The 7,216-nt window shown below is 34.8% G+C and overlaps 1 long non-coding RNA gene across 1 annotated transcript; it reads right to left on the bottom strand.

The window, feature by feature from the left end:
- Window positions 1–4,619: 4,619 nt before the first annotated feature.
- Window positions 4,620–5,425, bottom strand: LOC146916579 (uncharacterized). Its single transcript, XR_015013947.1, has 3 exons — window positions 5,296–5,425; window positions 5,121–5,208; window positions 4,620–5,038 (listed from the first exon to the last, which is right to left on the bottom strand). It is a non-coding gene; the product is annotated as an uncharacterized LOC146916579 (long non-coding RNA).
- Window positions 5,426–7,216: the final 1,791 nt, after the last annotated feature.

Here is a 7,216-nt window from a genome sequence, read left to right as displayed (position 1 = left end):
GAAATAAGTTCAATGGACTTTGACATTAAAAAGAAAATACAAAGAAAATACATTAAAAGAAAAATGACTGAAAAATAAAATACAAAGCAGAAAATGCTAATCCATCAGTAGATCAGCCCATGTCTTGATCATCATCCGAGTGTCCAGCCCCCGGTGTCCTCAATCCTTCAAAGATGCCATCCCCTTGATCTTGCTCGGTGGTATTGAAATCATCAGTGATTTCCCTCCTCATGCGCAGCCCATACTCTTCTTGATGTGTAAAATATTGCTCCATGTGCTCACGGGAGCCTCCAAACCTCTCATAAGACCCACGAATCGGACCCATATGCAATTGAGCCTCCGCAGCAAACGCAGCTGAGAACCTAGGACGGTTCACCCACAACTGGTCCGAATTCTCATTCATCCAATTAGCTTGCACATGCATGAATTCCTCAAGCTTTGGGTGAAGAGGAGCATAACCCCCTTGGCTACTACTCCCTCCTTGCTCCATTCGTTGTTGCCTTGCTGCCTCCCTCTCTCTCTCCTTCATATATCCCTCATATTTCTTCATAAATCCATCCATTACCGAGTCGGTGATTGGCTTCATATTGCTTGTGTTGAGATCACTATCATAAGCCGGTACCAACTCTTGCTCACACAACCAATTAATTAGACTCCCATGCCCCAATTGTGTGGTGTTTCCGGTTGCTAGATCATGAAGACTATTGGCCAAGAGGCGGCCAATATCTATAGGGTGCTCCTTGATGATGGCATAGGCAGCAAGCACCCTCTTGAGAGGAATTTCAGAAGTGCAGGATGCACTCTCAAGAGTCTGGACCACATAAGACACCCATGCCTTGGGTACCGGCAGCATCTCCGCATAAGTAAGCATCCTGGACTTTTTCCAAGTCGACCCAGGCCTACACATGGTGGTGATGATCTCATCGAAGGTATCCTCCGTAATAGCAAATCTCTCCCTCCTCAATTTTTCAACCCAACACTCTTCCGGTGCTTGAACATTCAGCCATGCGTTGAGAGCATCCGGGCTGAAATCAATGTACTTCCCTCGAACAAAAGATTGAAAGGGTGTATCGGACACCCTTGCATTTGCAAAGAATTCGACGATCACCGTTTTGTTGTTTGCCTCGTCGATCATCTCATTCAATCTCGTCCACCCCCTCCTTCGTAATTCGGACTCAAAGAAAGGATATTTCACAAGCTTTGTGAAATCAAACTTCCTCTCCCCTATGACTTCAAAACTCTTCATAGATTGATGGAACTCTTGGGCTAAGTCATTGATGAAATGGATGGCGTTTTCGGGTGGTTCGGATGCGGCACGAGGGCGTTTGGATTTGCTTGTGGATGGTTTGGGGTTGGTGGCTTTCTTGGAGCGGGTGTTTCTTTGGTTGGAGGCCATTTGTGGTTTAGGAAGATGGTGAAAGGAAAGTTTTGTGAAGTTTGGGAAAATTGTGAAGGACTGTGAATGATAATGGTTTGGATTGATGAATTTGTGGTTGGATTGTGGTTTGATGATGTTTAGGAAGTGATAAAGTAGATAAAGATGGAAGAGATTCGTGAATGGGAAGTCTAGGGAAAGTTTGGTAAAGAAAAGTAGGAAGAATGGAATGAAAATGATGATGAACAGTGAGGTTTTTATAGGCTGAGGAGGAAAATCGCGCCGCGGCTAATATCAGGCGTGCCGCGATTTCCTCAAAACAGGGAGTTTGGTTCTTTGCTTGTGAAAATCGCGCTGCGACCATATAGAGGCGCGGCGCGATTTTGGTCAAACAGGGAGCATGTTTTGCTTCCTCAGGCCAAAAATTTTGTTTTCTTGAAAAATGCCTGAGTTCCTTTAATTTCTGAAAAACTTTTGAGGAGAGAATCATGCAAGACATCAGTACCTTGCATGATTTTCTTGGCAGGAGGTATACTTGAACAAATTTTTAGACTTTCCTGCCTTGTATTAAAAGAAAAGAAAAATATTTTTGTGTTTTTGTTTTTGAAAGCAATAAAATCATACCTGAAAATTAAACAGTGGGTTGCCTCCCACCCAGCGCTTTCTTTTACGTCATTGAGCTTGACGCTTCAACCACTGTTAGGGTGGCAAATATGTCAGAAAGAATATATCATCCTTCTTCTTCCTCTTGTTTGGTAGGAATTCCATGAATTTGTAGCAAAGAAGTAGATGCTCCCATGCTCTCACTGTTAAACCTTTAGAGTTTAAGCTCTCCCACCATAGAGAAGGACGTGCATCCATCTGCACACGAGTGATTTCCTCAACCTCCGTTGGTTCAGACTTCGGGAAAATATCAACACTCCTCACTTTGGGTTTTTCTTCCACCTCAACCTTGTGACACTCACTCTTCATCTGAACCAGCTTCCTCTGAGACTCATGTGCTTTCTCAACAAGATCACCACACTGAACATCAAACTTCTCAAATGAAACTTGATTTGACACCAAGAAGTCATCTAAAATATTCTGAAGTTGAGTATTGTAATTGATGTTGATCACCTCTTTCTTCCCTTCACCATCACTACCTGGTTGATTCGCCTCATAATGACCACAACTCGAGATTTTGTTGTCCAAAATTTTGATCTTAAAAGATAGCATATATTTTTCATACTGCAACTTAGCAATCTCTTCTGTGTCATAGAGGAGTACCCTGTCTATCATAGCTGCAAAACTTGGATAAACTTTTCAGTAGCACAGTACAATGAGAAGAAAACAAAGAGCATAATATTTTTTTTTTTTTTAAATATATATACAAAAATATAAATGACAGAAATCCTAAATTATAACGTAATTGCCTTGTTGAAATAAATCAACAGTCCCCGGCAGCGGCGCCAAAAACTTGATAGACGTTTGGCAAGTGCACCAAATACTATCGAAGTAGTAAAAATATCGATCCCACGAGGACTGTTTTAACTTCAATAATTCAATCGCGTTATAAGAATAGGATGTATTAAAGTTTATTTTTGGTTTGCCACTAGGCAGTAGATTTGGTTTGATTTTACGAAATCAAATAAAAGAAATAACGTTTTGATTAAGAAAATAGGAGAGAAAGATGAAATCAGATCCGTCGAATCCTCTAAGTTCCCCTAATTGGTCTACTGCACCTATTTGTTATGAATCCTTTTCTAATTTACGATGATTAACAAAATAGTCCTAATCAATCCCTTGAGTTAGGACCCTCTTCTTAAACTACAGCCCCTAATTCCTTAGGTGGTCTAATAATTCTTGAAGGTTTTACCGAACGTTAACCTATTATCACTAACAAACGATTATCTATTCCTAGACTAACCCTGTTTATTAGAACAATTCAATTAGGTCTAAGTTGAAAGCCATGGTCAGTGGTCATTCATTCTCACGAAATCAAGTTATATGTGATCAAGATATAAAAAGCATTAAGAACAATTGAATTGAATAAACTAGAATTGAATTCATAAACAAAATAGAGTTTCACAGCAACATGTGTCAATTAGGGTTACAGAGATTCATTTCGGATCTAATCTCTAAGAGATTTAGCTACTCATAATCGAGTTTACAAATAGCATAATCAATGAAATAATTAAAACATACATGAATGGGTAAAAGGATGAAGAAATCGCCCTTCTAGCCGTCTCCGATGTCTCAAAATCGCACTTTGCTCTCCAAAATCGTAACCCTTGTTCTTCAGATTGAGTGCAGTATTTATAGAAGTCATGGGCCTGACCCATCAAAATCGCGCCGCGCCATGTATATAGGCGTGCCGCGATTTCCTCTTTACATGAAGTGTGAAATTTTGCTTCAAAAATCGCAGCACGGCTTGAAATTGGCGTGGCGCGATTTCCTTCGAACAGACTTCAAATTTTAAGCTTTTTGCACTCCAGAATAGTATAAATTGCATGAGAACTCTATCAAAATGTCACAATAAGTCCCTAATATTACGTAATGACAGGATGTCATCAGACTCCAAAACCATTTTGCAGTGAAAATGGTTTCCGTGAGTAATGCTAACACCAGATCCGAACCGGATTGATCATAAACAACACAATTCATCACAACATTCTCAATAATTCATCAAATCCGAATTCCAGCTTATACCAACAGATTTCACATCGAATCATTTCCCAATTCCAGTGAAAATGGTTTTGTAATAAAAAAAATTGTGATAAACATTTAAATCATTATTAAGTAACCACTTAATAGTACACACTTATAACCTAATGTGAATTAATCAATAAGTAACCACTTTTTTGTAAAGCCTCGTCATCTCTCTTTTAATTCTTACGTTGTAAAACGAATTTCTGACTTTGTCTGAATATAATCGCGCTTTAATGGTTTTAATAGCCTTGTATGTGAAAGAAAAATAATTGTCAAATGGTAAATAAAATAAAAGAATAGTGAAAATTATTATTGACAAATGATTTTAAATAAAAACTATTACTGAAACCATAATTGTGGTTTAATGGTTTTGATAGTGTTCTACACGAAACCAAACTAATTGTTTAATGGTTTTGCTATGGGTATGGTTTCTGTGAGTTGTACTCCAAAACCATTTTGTTGTGGAAATGGTTTATGTGAGTTGTACTCCAAAACCATTAGATGTACTTAATGGTTTTCTTTGATCCAACATGGTGCATATCACAATCAAAAATAAAAAACATATGGAATTTTCTAACCATAACAGAACATTTTCAAAACCATCAGATTCAGGCACCAACTTTGAATTCTTAGCAACAGAATAACAATTCTCAGAAAAATTCCCAATTTGATTTCGACAATTTCTCAAACCAAGTCCATCATCAATTTTCCCAAATTCAAATCAATCCCTAATCCCTCCAACTCATTACTCCCAATTCTCCTCCTCTTCAACGTCGTCCTTTCACAATCAACGTCGTCCTTTTTCTTCCAAAAATCAAGAATGCAAAGGAACTTGAAAATCTCCAGCAAACTTCATCACCAAACCAATCAAACCCATCATCTATATGTAACCAAAATTGAAAATCATAGCAAGATTCGAATTCAAACACAAAATCATCGGTAGTAACAGTTGACAAATTCCTGAAAGGATGGGACCTGAGAATTGAACCAAAACAAGTGAATGAAATAAAAGTGAAGAAAATATGAATTTCAATCAAAACAGAACACAATAACATACCTTTGATTTTCTCAATGCGTCTCTTGATTTCTTGTGAACAAGCTTCACAATACATGTGAACTTTCAGAATCACTATCATAACCTTAGGCTGCACCATATAATAAAATAAAAATGATAAAAATGATCCATCACAGATTCAGATAAATTTAAAAAGAAAAAATAATAATTAATTAACCTCTTCAGCTTTCTTTTCTTCCTCTGGCTTAGGTTTCTCTTTCTCTTTAATTTTTTTCTCTTGTTCTGAAGGTGGTTTTGGGATCGGAGAAAGAAGCTCAACTTGTCTATGACTCTTCCTCTGAACTCTTTCAAGATTATAAATCTACACGATTTCACGCATAGCGTTCCGCAACTCAAAATTGAAATCTCTACAAATTCACAATCACGCAAACTTGTCACGAATTACAATACACACATACCTCAGAAGAATAGGGATGATCTGCAATTCCGTTTGGGATCAGCGACCTAGGAATCGAATAAGCTGTTTGTGCAAAATAGCTGTTTTGCACAAATAAGCTGTTTTGTATAAATAAGTTGTTTTGAATAAGCTGTTTTGCACAAATACGCTGTTTTGTATAAATAAGTTGTTTCGAATAAGCTGTTTTGCATAAAAAAACTGTTTTGAATAAGTTGTTTTGCATAAATATGTTGTTTTGCATAAATAAGTTGTTTTGAATAAGTTGTTTTTAAAATGAAATTGGAATAAGATGTTTTGTATAAATAAGCTGTTTTGAATAAGCTGTTTGTCACAAATAAGCTATTTTGTATAAATAAGTTGTTTTGAATAAGTTGTTTTGCACAAATAAGCTCTTTAGTATAAATAAGTTGTTTCGAATAAGCAGTTTTGTATAAATAAGCTGTTTTGAATAAGTTGTTTTGCACAAATACGCTGTTTTGTATAAATAAGTTGTTTCGAATAAGCTGTTTTGTATAAATAAACTGTTTTGAATAAGTTGTTTTGCATAAATATGTTGTTTTGCATAAATAAGTTGTTTTGAATAAGTTGTTTTTAAAATGAAAATGGAATAAGCTGTTTTGTATAAATAAGCTGTTTTGAATAAGCTGTTTTGCACAAATAAGCTATTTTGTATAAATAAGTTGTTTTGAATAAGCTGTTTTGCACAAATAAGCTCTTTTGTATAAATAAGTTGTTTCGAATAAGCTGTTTTGCATAAATAACCTGTTTTGAATAAGTTGTTTTGCATAAATATGTTGTTTTGCATAAATAAGTTGTTTTGAATAAGTTGTTTTTTAAAATGAAATCGGAATAAGTTGTTTTATATAAATAAGCTGTTTTGAATAAGTTGTTTTGCACAAATAAGCTGTTTTGTATAAATAAGTTGTTTTGAATAAGTTGTTTTGCACAAATAAGCTATTTTGTATAAATAAGTTGTTTCGAATAAGCTGTTTTGCATAAATAAGCTGTTTTGAATAAGTTGTTTTGCATAAATATGTTGTTTTGCATAAATAAGTTGTTTTGAATAAGTTGTTTTTTAAAATGAAATCGGAATAAGCTGTTTTTTTTTATAAATAAGCTGTTTTGAATAAGCAGTTTTGAACAAATAAGCTATTTTGCATAAATAAGCTGTTTTGAATAAGCGGTTTTAAAAAAAGTGATCCTAATAAGTTGTTTCGAATAAGCTGTTTTGCATAAATAAGCTGTTTTGAATAAGTTGTTTTGCATAAATATGTTATTTTGCATAAATAAGTTGTTTTGAATAAGTTGTTTTTTAAAATGAAATCGGAATAAGTTGTTTTGTATAAATAAGCTGTTTTGAATAAGCTGTTTTGCACAAATAAGCTATTTTGTATAAATAAGTTGTTTTGAATAAGTTGTTTTGCACAAATAAGCTATTTTGTATAAATAAGTTGTTTCGAATAAGCTGTTTTGCATAAATAAGCTGTTTTGAATAAGTTGTTTTGCATAAATATGTTGTTTTGCATAAATAAGTTGTTTTGAATAAGTTGTTTTTTAAAATGAAATCGGAATAAGCTGTTTTGTATAAATAAGCTGTTTTGAATAAGTTGTTTTGCATAAATATGTTGTTTTGCATAAATAAGTTGTTTTGAATAAGTTGTTTTTAAAATGAAATTGGAAT

This window comes from Medicago sativa, chromosome 6, assembly GCF_051527215.1.
Source record: "Medicago sativa cultivar Bolivia chromosome 6, Bolivia_mono, whole genome shotgun sequence".
In the NCBI taxonomy this organism is placed as follows: Eukaryota; Viridiplantae; Streptophyta; class Magnoliopsida; order Fabales; family Fabaceae; genus Medicago; species Medicago sativa.
This window is presented reverse-complemented; position numbering and strand designations above follow the sequence as displayed.